Source organism: Cupressus sempervirens, chromosome 5, assembly GCF_028749045.1.
Source record: "Cupressus sempervirens isolate cs-2001-9-10 chromosome 5, ASM2874904v1, whole genome shotgun sequence".
Lineage (NCBI taxonomy): Eukaryota > Viridiplantae > Streptophyta > Pinopsida > Cupressales > Cupressaceae > Cupressus > Cupressus sempervirens.
Window position 1 is genome coordinate 675,432,503 of NC_143122.1, and position 15,830 is coordinate 675,448,332.

A 15,830-nucleotide genomic window follows, 5' to 3' on the forward strand; every position below is an offset into this window, starting at 1 on the left:
AGCATTAGAAAGAGCTTTCTAAATATCTCGAGCAGTGGGTAAGCGAATGTATTGCTTCATAATTTCTAGGGACATTGATATCAATAGCCATCTTTTCACCTTTTGATTGTTTGCATACCACTTCTCATATCCATTATTCTTCTCGGTAGGTGGCTGTGAGTTACCACAAATGAAAGAGAGTTTCTCCTTCTCAGCAATATTCATCTTCGTGATTTGAGACCACAAGTCATAGTTTGTTTCATCGAGTGTAATTAGGCTTCCTTGAATGTTGAACCTTCGGATTGAATACTAATGGGAGCAGATTTTCTCTCAAATGATTTGCTCTCAAATACTTCTGAATCTAAGTCGACCAGGGTTCAATGAAAGGATACAAATGATTCAAGCTTCAAAGCTCTAATACCAACTTGAAAATCAGGAATCAAGAAGAATATTTTCTATTGTTTTATACACATAAAACTGTACATGTACATATATAGTTGTGTGTCATATGCATAAAGCTATAGGAAAGGAAACAACTACAATAAAGGAAAGAATCAATTTAGGAAAGAATAGTTTAGGAAAGAATTAGTTCCATATTAGAAACAATCCAACATCGCAACAAGCAAGGAGAATCCTCCTCATGTAGACTACCACTTGCCATCTTAGATAGACTTCATGTTGCACTGAAGTAGTTGTTTTCTTCATATATCATGGTCTCCATTTTAACTCAAAAACAATTGAAACCCTATGCAAACTCAATTGAAATCTTTCTCACTTACAACACCCTCTTTCAAATACTTAATCTATTCTTTATTTGCAAGAAAGCTAAAAACCAAATGGTGTGAAATTGATCACACCAACAGTCTTTATATATACTAAATTTTCATTACAAAAGTCAAAACTATGCTTGAGCACTGTGAAACCTTCCATGAACTTGACCAAAGGTGACATTAATGAGCACACAATTAAATATAAACATGAATTTTCTTCAATCATAGATGTTTAAACAATCGATGGATTTGATGTATGTGAAAAGTCGGATTTGTCAAGCCCTAACAATTTTTATATTCATAATTACTAGGTTTAGTCATCAATGGATTTGATGTATGTGAAAAGTCAAATTTGTCAAGGCCTAACAATTGTCATATTCATAATTACTAGGTTTAGTCATGGTCCAACTTTGAACACTCATTTGTATTAATTTTTTTTAGATCATACCACAGACATATTGAAATTAGTTCTTAAATCAATTTGTCAGTGTCTTTCATTAACATATCAAGTTGGAATGATGAAGATTTATCCTTCTATAGTCTACTTAGATTTCACTGAGGGTGTAGTTAGTCAAAAATAACTTGAGTTAGATGCATTAGACTATTCACTGAATAAGACGAATATAAGCATATAGTTGTCTAATCAAATTAACACTCATTATGTTTATAATAAAAAGTAGTGGATTCAAATGAATGGAATTTTGATGGGATTATGAATGTGTGTGGGTAGTCTAAGAAGAGAACTAAGAAAATTATTAATGCATCATTTAGTGCTAAGTTTCATTTTTGAATGGTCAATGAACCAATCAAAACAAAAATATTATTTTTTTCATTTTTCTACACTAAATCAGATCTTAAACTTTTTTTTAATATAAATATATACCATTTTTTTTAACTTTCATTGGATTGAGCTAAGATTTTTCAAGATTTCAAGATTAATAATACATAAATGTTTTTTTATATTAAGTATAATTGAGTAAAAAAGGAGTAACGTTAAACAGAAGAGTTCACCAAAATAAAAGTCACAACTTAAGAAGTAGCGAACAATTAAAGATCTATCCCCACATAACATCTAGTCTATAATAAGAATTAATAGACAAGTAATTAGTACTTTAGGAACGAGACCCAATCATTCTTCAACCCAAGTAGTCCAAGATAAAAATCCTTTAGCCCATTTGAAGCACATGTTCCCTCTTTTGATGATGTTGAAGGGGTTATTGACAATGGATGTGGGGGGCAATATCGGGAGGCATCAGTATCAGAGTGACAGTTATGATCGGCTTCCTTCTAGCCCTAATTTTTGAAGCATGATAAAGGAAGATCAAAGATTTATTTGCCCTATTTTTGGGGATCATATTGTCTAGCAGCTCACCAATCATATTAGGTTATTTCCTCCTATCACTACCTTCTATATAGATTTGTAATGGTGCTAAGTGTAGGGGGGTGCTCATAGATGCATCCCTCTCTTTTTCTTCATTAACATGGAGTGCCTCATGACCCATTGTTTCATTACAAATCCTCCATTTTAGCTTAATCTGATTAAGCATCTCTTGAAGCATGCAATCTCCTTCTCATGTGTCAAACTATCCCACTAGGACATCAGAGGTTATGCTCTCCCTTTTCAAAATTCTTGTGCATTCCTCTATAATCTATTGATAGTTTTTTCCTTTGACCTTGAAGATAATCAAGACCTACACACACATTTTTTTGATAATAGGTCTCTGTAGAGACTCAGTAAGAACCCCAACTCTACTCTTAAATATATCCACATTTCTCATTATCCACAATTGCCAGAATAACAAAGAAGAGAAAATCAACTAGACAACATTAATTTTCTTAGGTAATTCTAGAATATAGAGATATGTGGTAATCTAACTTAATACCAAAGATCATCTAGACTCCCTTGGTAAAGGTACAATCAGCTAGCATGTGGTTAATAGATCCAGGTAGATGACAAGCCATGCACAAGATAATAGAACATCTTATTCTATTTGGATTAATCAAGATTACTATGCCAAACATCATTGAGGTGGTTGATAATATCCAAGGATTCTAATAGTAGGTTGTATACTAGTTTGGTTTTAGTGTCTATGACCAACGAAGTACCCAACCATCTTAATTCGAGTAGTCTACAAATATTAGTTCCACATTAGAAGGGGAGACTGGCCTAATGTATACTAGTTTTGTTTTAGTGTCTGTGATCAACGAAGTATCCAACCATCTTAATTCGAGTAGTCTACAAATATTAGTTCTACATTGGAAGGGGAGACTGGCCTAAAACCAAAAATCTTTCATAATATTATAGGTTCTAATATGAGACTGGGGAATGGAATGTTCAAACCTTAGGTCTTCCCATTTGATCAGAGAACATCCTTAACGAAGTCACTGAACTTGGAGATACCACATTTATTCGATTACTTGGTTGAGCATCATTGTACTAGAGCTAATGGCTTTCTATTCCTTTCTAGATTCCGCCATGGGGACTTTTCACCACAAAGAAGGGAGGTACTATCAGTTAGTTTATTTCCACCTATCTAATGCCTAGTATGTTCCCATCCTTTCTAGATTTCCTTGAATACCTTAGACACCACCCCCCCACCCCCCACTTTTACTTTCCATTTTCCAAATAGGAGCTCATGCCTATGAAGGTGTTTCCATAATTTTCCTAGTTGGGAGACTCCATTGTAGATGTTGTTTCTTATGAGAACCTTCTAGGGGTCATTACCTTGGAGAGCTTTGTCTATCCATTTAACTGCAAGAGAACATGCTTGCAATCTCAAATCTTCCAATCCTAAACCACCTACCTCCTCCCTTCTAACACAACATTCCCACTTTATCACATGTCTTTTTTTGGTGCCTTTTCCATTGGACCATAGGAAACTTTTGATCACTTTTTTGACATAATTGATGTGTGATACATTAAATAAACAAGAAGATAAGTAGAAGTTAGTATAAGCCAAAAGAACTTTTTGACAAACTTGGACCCTTTCGGCCAAGGATAAGTAGTTTTTGTTCCACTTTCCCAAATTCTTCTAAATCTTACTTTTGACCTAGTTCCACATATTGTTAAGCTTAGGGGATACAGAGAAGTTTCTACTCAAGTACCCAAAAATTCGATTAGGTCCTCCCCAGGAGAATCCATATGTTTTGTACCAATTAGCTAGGGAGTCTTTCCATCTCAAGATTATGGAATTGCTTATGGATATCTTGCTACCAGAGGCTCTACAAAAAATGGTTAACTTATTGAAAAGGATACAAACATTAGTATCCGAAAGATCAATAAGTAAGGCAATGTCATCAACAAATTGAACATTAGAAACTACTTCATCATTGGGGAATAGAATAACTTTGATAAGCGGGGAGAGGGAGAAAACCCTTAGAATATAATGGAGAGATCAACAACTATAAAAAATAGGGAGGGGACTAATGTGAAACCTTGTTGAATAAATATGAATGCTAGAATACCTTGCACCATTGACTTCTACAGTTGCTAAAGAATCCTTCATGAGAACAAATACCATATTGATAAACATTTTTAGTAAACCCAAACACTTTAGCATCATTTTAATAAACCCCCATTCCACTCTATCATATGCTTTTTCATAGTCTATTACAAACATGGCTCAATTATGCTTTAACTTTTTAGCCCACTCGATAGCTTCCCAACACGTGGAAAGGAAAAGGCTAACAAAAGTATAATTGTTCACCTTCAATGCTATAAAACTAGTACTATTATTTAGAATTTGAATATTAAGTAAACTAATGAAATGTGTAGAAATGGTTGAAGTTTAGCATTAAATTTTTTAATAATTATTTGGAATAAGAAATGATATATTTTTTTAATTTTTATAGATAATTTTTTAGTTGCTAAAAAATGTTGAAAATTAGGGGTTTAGTTCCCACCACAAAGTTATATGGAAATAAACATGTTTCTCTTTGAACTCGGACTATGTTATAGATAACACATATAGCTAGGACAATCAGCAATAAAAATTGACTTTAGACTTATATTTTCTCTTTTATAGTGATTCAAATTTCAACTCACCCCAAATTGACAGTTTTCATCTTGCACCACATTTTTAAAAACAAATCTATTCTGACTAGAAGATAAATTATACATTCTAAAAGAGGACTCTCTCCTCTAGAATGCCACATAATTTTAAATTTCTTTTATGTGATTTAATATTTTTTTCTTTCTCAAAATCAACATTTTTTTTAGTGTTAAAATACGTACTTGCAAATTTTTTTAATTACAATATATTATATCTAATTAAAACACTATAAACTCTATATGAGAATATTCTTGACTCTGAGCTCTATAAAATAGTGTTTTTATTTTACTAAAAAAATATCATAAAAAATAGAAAGAGATATTGAAAAGTTAGTTTTATGAAATAATATTATTTCTTTAGTAATTCAATTAAAACTAGTATAAAACATGCATTTAATAGACATTTCCAATAGGAAAAGTGTGAGACCATATATAACTTAGCTAGAATGAATTTATTTGGATCATATGTTTGAGAAAAAATTATTTTTCAATAGAAATACTCAAATTTAGTTGTTCTGACAAGTTAGCTTGAAAGGTGACACAACTTTGTACTTTTACCCACCATTACTCATCTACCTAATTGATTCAACAATCTCATCCTTAGATAATGGTTGTTTTAATCTCTCTTTATCCTCTTCATTTACTTTCTTTGGTATCAAACTGCTAACTTTATCCCTTGCTTCCTCCATGTTGTTCCCTTCCTCTTCTATAGTGAATGGTACTTTATCAAACTTAGCAAATTCTTGGAGGATTTGGTCCTAGGTTGAGATGGTATCTATTCCATCTACAATCATTTCTATCCTCTTTTTTGCTTCTTTATATTTTAACAATTGGAAAAAATATTTGGAACACTTGTCACCATGTTCCACCCATTCCATTCTAGCTCTCACTTTAGCTCCTTGAATTTTGTGATTCTAAAAGTTTTTAAGGGACTCTCTAGCTATAACTAGCTTGTTTAGTGATGTTGAGTCATGAGGTTCTTGTTGCAACTTATTTTCTACCTCCACAAGTTCTTCATGCAAAGAATTTTTAATTTTTTTCCCTATAAGATTTAGCCTTTTTCTTACTCACTATTTGAAAAAGGATTTTCCAACTTGAGAATTTTTAATATCATCTCTATGTCTAAGTGTATGAGTATTGTACCTTCTAATAATGAGTGCAACATTGTTAGCCTCATTGCTATTGAGAAGAGAGGTGTTAAGGAAAATGCCAAGTTTTCTCTTGCAAGGCACCCAAGGGCCTTAGATAAGAAGTATAGTCTTAGAAGCAATGATAGGGTGATGGTTAGAGAGGGTGAAGGGGTATATCTTGGTAGCATCACCATTAAAGTTCCAATTGAAGGAGAAGGTATCATTGCTGATGTAGAACCTATCTAATCTTGAATATATTCTCTTTTGAAAGTTGGTCCATGTGTACCATATACCCTTATGGTCATCCTTATTACTTGCTAGGGGATCAAAGAGTTTGAATTTATTGAAGAATCGATTCCATGATACATTTTCTCCATTCTTCCATTCTACCTTATGTCCTCCCACCTTGTCCTATTGATTCTTCATCATTTTTAAGTTGGCAACACTAGTTCCAAAGGTTTTCTCTAATGTCTGAATCTTTTGGGGCATATGTAGAACTGATTTTGGTCTCTTTTCCATGGAAAATAATTGATATTCAAACCATTCTATTGCAAGGAGAAATCCCCCAGTCTAATAAATGCTTGGACCATCTTGGGCTGACTAGGATGGAAAAACCTCCTCTTCCTTTAGGGTGTTGAGTGAAGAATAATTTCCCATCCTTCCATATATACATTTCAAAGCAACATCCAATTGGAACCCCGAGGCTTTGGTCTCTTGGAGCAGGAGAAAAGCAACATCCAAGTGTGTTCTAAGGAGCCTCTTTATAATATATTTCCTGTCAAGGGATTCTAATCCACTGACATTCCAGGTAATACATTTAAAAATCATTGGGGGATTATTTTGTGTCAGAATCAATCATCAGTTCAACTTTCTTAAAGAAGTTGTGTAGTTTACATTTTTGTATCTTGCCTGGTTTGGAAGTAGCAATAGAGTTAGAAGGTTTGGGCCTTTTCCTAGATACACATTAATCAACTTCACCCCTAGGGGAAACTTATCCCCCACCACCTTCACCACCATCTATAGATCTTCTCATTATTTTTCTAGATTTCCTTTTTTCTCTAAAGACATATAGTGTATCACCATCTTCTCTTCCTTCTTGACTATGTTCTTCACACAAATTACTCTCTAACTTGCCAATTGATTGGTCTTCTTCTCTCTTTGGAATATGAATGGTGGAGGCTAGTTTTCTAGTGTTTTGACTAGCATCTTGGATAGGAAGGGGATTACAATTTGAAGTTAAAATAACAACCATGGACTTCAAAGTTGTTAATTTTATCATTTATAGTTTCTCAATTATTGATTTCCTTAGGTGTCTTGGAGGATCCCTTGTGCACTACCATGGAGGGCTGAGAGTCTTTATCAACCTCCATGCTATTATTAATATCCTTATTTAGAGAGGGGAGTGAGTGAATGTTACCCAAAAGAATAACATCAAATTCATCCTGAGGAGGTAGAACTGGGCGACAGGTACCACTATTTCTGAATTTGTGTCATGATCTCCTTTTTATCTTTTTGAGCATAAGTTTTTGTGCATTCATTGTTTTAGTGTAGATATATTGGGGATAGGGACCTCAATGTCAAAAGTGTTACTAATAGTGTGTTGGAAGATTGACAAGAGGGGTTTTGAATGCCTCACACAAAGCTCGTCAAGTTTTGCAAAAAGTTTCTCACAAAGAGGAACAGGTAAAAAAGTGAGTGAAGGAAGAGAGTGGCCCTAGGCTTATTACACAATTCAAGATTCTGAGAAAATTTAGAGTTTTTCCTACGACTCTTTAGAATCGAGCAGCTCTTCCTCTAATGACCTTCTTTACTACAAAGGAATCACGCATTAATACCACCCAAGAAGGTGATAGGACAAGTGTATATTTGATTCTAGATATCAAAAACTACTTCACTGGGAAATTCTTTACCTAGGTTGATGTCAATCAATATCCTAGCATCAGAATGTGGTATCCATAATTGCTTCTATCGACCAAGGAATAACCCTAAAGGTGGATTGTCCAATTCTCCAAAAAAAAAATCGACTACTTTCTTCTAGGATACAAGGTTGTTAAAGAAAACAAGGAAAAGACCTTTTTGGACCATTCTTGGGAAGGAGAAGTGGAAGCCAAGCTCCTTATTCAAGACATTGTGAAGCCATTCATTCAGAAAGGCTCTTGAGGGTAGATTGTAATGGTCTTGGGCAGGTAGGAAAATAGAACTGTAATGTAATTTAAAGATCTCTTCTTTAATAGCACTTTTCATTTGCAAATTAGGAACGAGGATACGGGAAGAGGACTGTGGGTTCTTACCTAAATCTGATGATTGGTTTCCTCCATTATCTTCTCCTTTCCTCTGGTCCATCTTTGCTGCATCAGGAATAATTAAGTCGTTCTTCAACGCTTGCAAAGAAGTCTTCAGTACTGATGACGCTGGTTTCTCCAACGTCGCGACAATCGGTTTCTTAATAGCAACAAAGGAATGATGCAGACCTGGAGACTTTCCATGCATTATTAATGCTCTCCACCACCTTTTGCATAAAATTTTTATAGGGCTCGTAGGCTTGGTGGGTAGCGTGTCCTCCAAGTTGCAGAGCCCCTGATTTCCAAATACATAATTTTGAACATCATAACTACAAAATAAAACTAAAACCTTTATTCCAACCAGCTTCTTATCTCGAACATTCTTCAACATTCTTAGAATTTGGGTGGTTGCTTCCGACTTCTGAGTGCTTGGAGACAAGATATAGTGAGTGGATGGATGGTGTTCTAAATGCTATATAAACCATTTTAGTCATCTCTCCACTTTTACTACCAAAAGGACAACCATATTCTTGCATAGATCAAAATAGCCAGTGATCCGCATTTATTAAAAACCCTCTTTGATTTATGATTATTTTATAGGTGAAATAGGATTCCATCCACCATTAATTCTGCCAAACAGGAAATAAAAGGATGTTAATTCTTGCTTGCCTCTTTTGTAGCCTATGATGAGTTGAGAATAACCAAAGAATCAGCTCCAGTGTAAATGGAATAAATAGGACCATATTGTTTAGCTAGCTTTTTTGATGTGTGACGAGGCTTTTTCTCCATCAGTCTAAGCTAGTTTCCCACCACAGGTAACCCTGACACATCTGCATTTTCCCAATTAAATACAGTTAAATCAAAAGTTTCATGTCAAATCAAATCATTGGTAGAATTGGCTGAAAATATTTCAAAATGGGTTTGGAAATGGAGAGTTCAAATGATTAATGATCTTAGTGTCTACGGCTCAGCTCCAGCTATATTTAGCATTTCAAATTTTAGAAATCTAATATCTGGATCAAAAGTTATGGCAAGTTAATGGAAGCTTCCAAAATGACTATTTATATAACTTTAAGAGGTTAAGAAACGAGGTTCAAAACACATGTTATAAACCTCAAACCCTAACATCAAAAGCTAAAAAGATTGAGCATGAGTCCCAAAGCTTGTGTTTTGGAGATGATTCTTAACTTCTATGTCCAACCATGAGAGGTTAAGATTGGAGATGATTCTTAATGTCTTCACCCAAATACAAGAGGTTAAGAATCCAAAGGTTAATGAAAATCAATAATCTTAGTTATTTGAATGTTCAGGCCAAAGTACATATTGCATGAATATTCCCTTCACTCTGATGGAAGCACAGAAAATGGTGTCGAGTTGCATGAAGTGATGCATACACAATAGATCAATTTGGTGAGGGAAAATGGTCGAAGAGTCAAACTATTCAAAATTCAATGACTCAGTTGGAAAATCTTCAAAAGATCTTCACATTGAAGATGAATTTGGTGCCATTGCAATCCTAAAGTAGCACTATCACATGTAATGTGGAGTATGTACATGAGTGCCTTGCACCATTATTCTAAATGGAGAGTCGCAGGCCAAATAATTGGGGAGGCAAACTATTTGACAGATTGTTTTATAATATTGATCCCTTATGTGATCGGTGTGACTGTAGATGTGATCTCATTAGTGACTTTTTTTTATCATCCTTCAATCATAGGATAAGAGCCTTGCTGAGGTTTGAGTATGAATGTGGATGTTGACGGGTGTGCAAGTGTTTGAGAGCCACTCTTAAACATTACATTAAGAGAAGAATTAAGCTTGGAAAAAAAAGTCAACTTTGTTTATTTAACACTTTTGATCTAGGAATTAAGCTTAGTGTGTGATGTTTAAGCCTTTCCATATTCAAAAATAATTTCAAAGCAACGTGTTTAAATTGCCTATGTCATTATATTCCTTGTAAACATGTGCTACAATATGCAACCAGCCTCATGAAAGCATGGAGGCCCAAACCAGTCAGGATATGAACTATTTGACTAAGTGTAGAGAAATAATGAGAGATATGTCTTACAGGCCTCAGGCAGAATGTGGTATAGAATATTTGTATGGGAAAACATAAATATATCCTACAATCATATATACTCAAAATTTCAAACAAATGCACTTGGCAGGTGTAACATAATAAGTTTTGTGATTCTTTGCTTATATCCTCATTGTCTATTCAAAAGAGGAAATGTTGCAACAAGTTATATCTTTGAATCAATGGATAGAGTTGCTATCAAACATATAGAAGCAACTCAATCCTTTGTTTCTTCTTTTGAATGGTGTCTTTAACCTATACTTTCACCTTTCACATGGACGAATCAAGAGTATATATAGAACTTATTGGTTTCCAAAGACTTCTCTCTTGATGTCAACTAGAATGATTATAACCTGTGCAAGCTCAAAGATCATGGAAATAGTTGAGAGTACATATTCATTTGCACAGCTCCATGAATTAGAGACAATATATTTCCAATAAGATGGTCTCAGCATCAAACTAAATTGAATGGAGATGTAATAGAGAAGGCTTTGATTCAACAAATTTGAGATACCAGTCAAGTTGTGTCTTCAAAGATGTTGAGGATAACAATATCATTCTATTTGTCGTACTTGAATGGGAATTTGTTAAAGGAAATCTTGTTGCTTTTGGTCACAAGCTAAGGATTTGATCTTTTTTTGTTAATTTTTTTAAGGTTAATTAATCATAGAGAACTCATTCTTAATCTTAGGTATATATAAGGGATCATTTTGCTTTGTAAAGGAACTTTTGGACTTTGGAATTAGGGAACACTTATGTTAGAATTTTGGTGATAAGACAATTTTTAGAAAGTATGTACAAATTTTGTCTTTGTAATAAAAAAATCCTCTATGTTCTTGGTGCAAGGAAATAAAAGAAAGCATATTTTGAGTTCTCTTTCTAAAAATCTGAAACATGAAAGTGTTGATTCTCTTTACAATAAGTGTTTTCAGGATATTATGCAAATGTTCATGAATCTTGAATCAGTGTTGTGCTAACGATCATCTTCAAGTGTAGCTCTTGATTGTCCTTATTAGTAGTTTACATTAATCTAACAAAGCTTTGAAGTCATTTGGTGCATTCATCATTAGTAGCTTTCTCTCTATCCTTGAAGTTTGAATAGATTTTTATTGAAAAATTAAAATTTATATCATGTGAGGGAGCTCCCCCTCTCAAACAGAGAGGGGGATTGTAATTTGATAGTGATTGGTAGCAATCTCCCCAACTATTGGCATAGATGTCACATTTCACAAGGTGAGTAGGGCCAGTTTCAAAGATAATTTCACAATGACAAATCTGTTTACCAGCACTTCTTCAACCCATATTTTACCAAAATTATATATGTTTAAACATGAGATAACTTGAGGTAGGTGATTCTTAGAGAATTTCTACAATTTTATCTCAATAAAGGTATAGTATTCCTTGAATTGAATTTGTAGAGACATATATAGCAATTATTGTAACAATTTTTGTGGTGCTATATGTCCTAGTCATCTTTCCACAAAGATAATTTGTCAGTAAAATAAGATAAATATTTTTATCTTTTTTCTCAATGGCAATATAAAAAAATAAGTAAACCAAAAAATTGTAGAACTCCTATGAATTCACAATGATAGTAGTATCTTTGCTCAATACATTAAAAGGGTTTGTATTTACATCAAATCATGACGCAGAATCTTGAATGCTAGACATTTGTATATTAATTATCAAAATCATCTCAATATTTTAAATTATATAATGTCTAACTAGACTTGTTATATATGAAAGTGCAAAATCAACTTGAAGATGACTATGTAAAGTAAACCAGCCTTCAGAGAAAATGGTATGCTCGATGATATCTTGGTCTTCTCTAGTGACATGGAAAATGACTTTTCAAAATCTATGACTATAACTTTGCTGAGAGAATTGTCATACAAGAAATAACTTAAGGTACTCTATTGTGTAACCATTGGAGATACAATGTACAAAATGATTTTGAATCTTATTGATAGTATGGTGTTCAACACAAAGCTAACCAATAGCATAGAAGAAAATAGAGCGAATAGACACAAAATGTTAGAGAATAATTGTCTTACACACATTCAAATCTATATTTAGAAAGGATTTTCTTGGGAAATTGGAGTTTTTTGCTCTACTAGAGTTTCATGCGAACTTGCAGTTTTCTTGCATATGGCTCTCTTCTAAGATTTCCTTTTGTTGTCTCCACTTGTCACACTACATTTACTGCGGGAGCTTTTAGGCTAGGTTATAATGGCCCCAACGAGTAGTGACCCAATTGTTATGGGTGTTCATGCTACTACTTCCGATTGCCATGGTGCCTCTACAGAACAAATGCCCTTGCAAGTTTGTCTCGAAGGTTTTTCACAAGGTAATCCTAATATTTTCTTTCCTTTACAAGAATTTGATGCTGCATGTGATTGGTTAGAACAACATAACTTGATTGGGTATTTTGTGGGTAGGACTCCTCCTGAAGCTATGCTCTGTGAATGGGTTAACAAGAGCTAGAATCCTCATGGAGTTTTCCTTGATGCTGTACAAAACGTTACCGAAGATTTTTTTAATTTTATTTTGCTTCGCTAACCCATCACAAGAAGATGCAATTTTTAACAATGGCCCTTGATCTATGCATTCGTCTCTACTTGTTTTTCAAAAATGGTCATAACACTTTGTTGATGTGAGTTTTTGTACCACTACATAACATAGTAGTAATTAAATATATGATACAGAGTATCAAACACACAAATCCTCTCTTGAAAAGTTAATGCTCATGGAATATGAGAATAACTCCAGTGTTCCTTACACTTGTGGATACTCACTCAATTTATCAATGTGATTTGCTAGTAATCACACAGGCAGCCTTACATTATTCATTCAAGGATTACTTGGGTTTTTGGTCAGATGGTGGTGGTTTTGTATGAGTGTCAGGTGATATTGATGGTGACAATGATGGTGGAGGATGTAGTGCTAGATAATGCTAATTGCGCAAGGAGGAGGCAATAATGCTTCTAATGACTTCTACCTTCCTAACTTTCTTAGAGTGAAATCTAACTACTCAACTACTTGTCATTCTACTCCTACTCCTATGAATGGAAAGATTAGCAAATGGACGGGGATTAAATCTAATGAAAGCTAACCAAGGGCTCCACTCAATAGATGCAATGATTCAAATGAAAAGAGAACTAGTTTACCACACAAGGCTCCCTAACTAGCGGCTAATATGCTAGTGGTCTAGTTGTAGATCCCTATCAAACATTCACTAACATCACCATACAATTAGCCATCTACTTCTACTCTAACGACATGAAATGAAATCCTACTTTAATTTGAGAGATGAGAAGAACCATGAACTATTAGTTTGAGGTAATAATGGGATAATTATGGAGTAAATTCTAAAATAATATTTTATTAAAGTCATATTTCAACAATTCATAAAATCTGTATATTATAAGAGTCCAATTCATTAAACCAATTAAAACATAGAAAATTAATATATAAAAATTTAAAAGTTAAAAAATTTCCATCTAACTTTTTAAATCATAATATTTATATTAAAAAATTTGAAAAAAATGAATTCCAATGGATACATTAGAGCTCATTTAATAACTTGTTAGTGAGGAATTAAAAAAAAATGCCGTAACAGTAGTACTAATAATACTAAAAAGTAAATAGACATCAAAACAAATCAATTTAAAGTAGATGAGAATTACAAAATAAAGCATTTAAATCTGAAATTTAATTTTTAAATATTTAAACTTCATTATAATAACTACCCAAACATATCATGGTATCTTAGGAATTTTGTTCTTAAATAAATCTAGAGACCTAAGTATCATCATGACTTTCTACTCCACTACATTCTTTATTCTTCTATCATCTACTTTCCTTAACAGACTAGATTATTACAGAACTCCCTCAACAATAATACTCAAACATATCTTTTCATTTTTTTTTTTGAAAATGTAAATGAAGTGATTAGACTTTTGGAATATTATAAACATATCTATAGGGAATGATGTTGAACTTTGATACAAAGATAATGAAACACAAGTATTTTTTTATTGCTTTTGCTTTAAAATTAAGCTTTTCAGATAATAAATAGATAAAAAAGGGTATTGATGTTATTTATGAATATAATTGTGTGAAGTATTTTTTTGGACTTCAAACTTATATACATTTGAATAATTTTGTTTTGTTTCAAATTATCTACTTTTAAATTTTATTGTCTAAAATAAGGTTAATACAATTATTTGTAAGGAGAGTGTGTATGTTTGCATAATAGTTTCTAGGTCAATGTTAGCTTTATAAAAAAAATATTGTATTTAGTAAAGTATTTAAAATTTTAGATATATGATACATGTGATAAATTTTTAAAAAATCTTAGTAATTATAATAATAATTATTATATATTTTTAAATTATATTGCATTTAAATTTTAAATTTTTTTTTTTTTTCTCGGCAAAAGATTTAGGCCCATATATTATATATATTTGAAATTAAAATACAAAATCTTCATTCACACATGCACTATAGGTAAGAATAGAGAAAGAAACCCTACAATCTTGCTTGATACTATAGCCCTATACAAATGTTTACATCTTGAAAGGGGCATACCCAAGTTTATTTTTCTAAATATAAATACATATTGTTATTTCAATTCATATCAGCTTCAATATACATCTAATTCAAGGATTTTTTCTTTCTTCTTGCCTCCTTGGTTAGTGTAGTCCTTTGCCTTTATATAGTAGAAGCTTGTCTAATACATCACTTAATTGATTATATTAGTTGTTAGTCTTCATAAAAAAGAATAAAAAATCCTATTTTTTATGAATTATCCAAATCTAGATTATATTGAGATTTATTTTATTTTATACATTGTATTTCATCTATGTCTCTCAAAAAATCTTATAGGTCTAAATGATTAATAAATGTCACCCCTTTGATGCATGTTTAGTATTTTAAGATCTCATTCCATGATTAGCAATTTTAGTTTTGCTACATTTTTTTAGCAATTTCAATTATATTTTCCTTATTTTTTTTCAACATCTCAGTTTTGTCTTTCTTCAAGCCTCCATTATCAATCTAGACTCCTTTTTATGTAATTATCATTCTAAGGTTTGTTGATATTTTGTTATTTTTTGTTCTAAGTTTTTTTTATTGTTTACATTCCCCTAAACATAGCTCATCAATTTCCTTGATCCAAGGGTCATTATCTTGTCTTGTTACCTTAATCTCTATTTCCTTTATTTTATTTAGCTTGGAATTACTTTAAATTTTCTAGGTCTATTCATTCTATTATTATTGAATCATATAAGCCAGTTTGTGAATTTTCTAGGAAGCTCAAAGGCATAAGATTTTGATCTAATCATAACATAAAGAGTAATCATTGATCATCAAGCTATTTACAATAATCATAACCAAAAATTGAGGATTTTACCCTAATATTTTGTGATACATTAACTATCTTCCAACGCTAAAGGAAACCCTTGCTAGCATTCTGATTTAATAGAAACGAACATAAACAACTTACTCGTCCTATATATATATATATATATGGTAATTTAG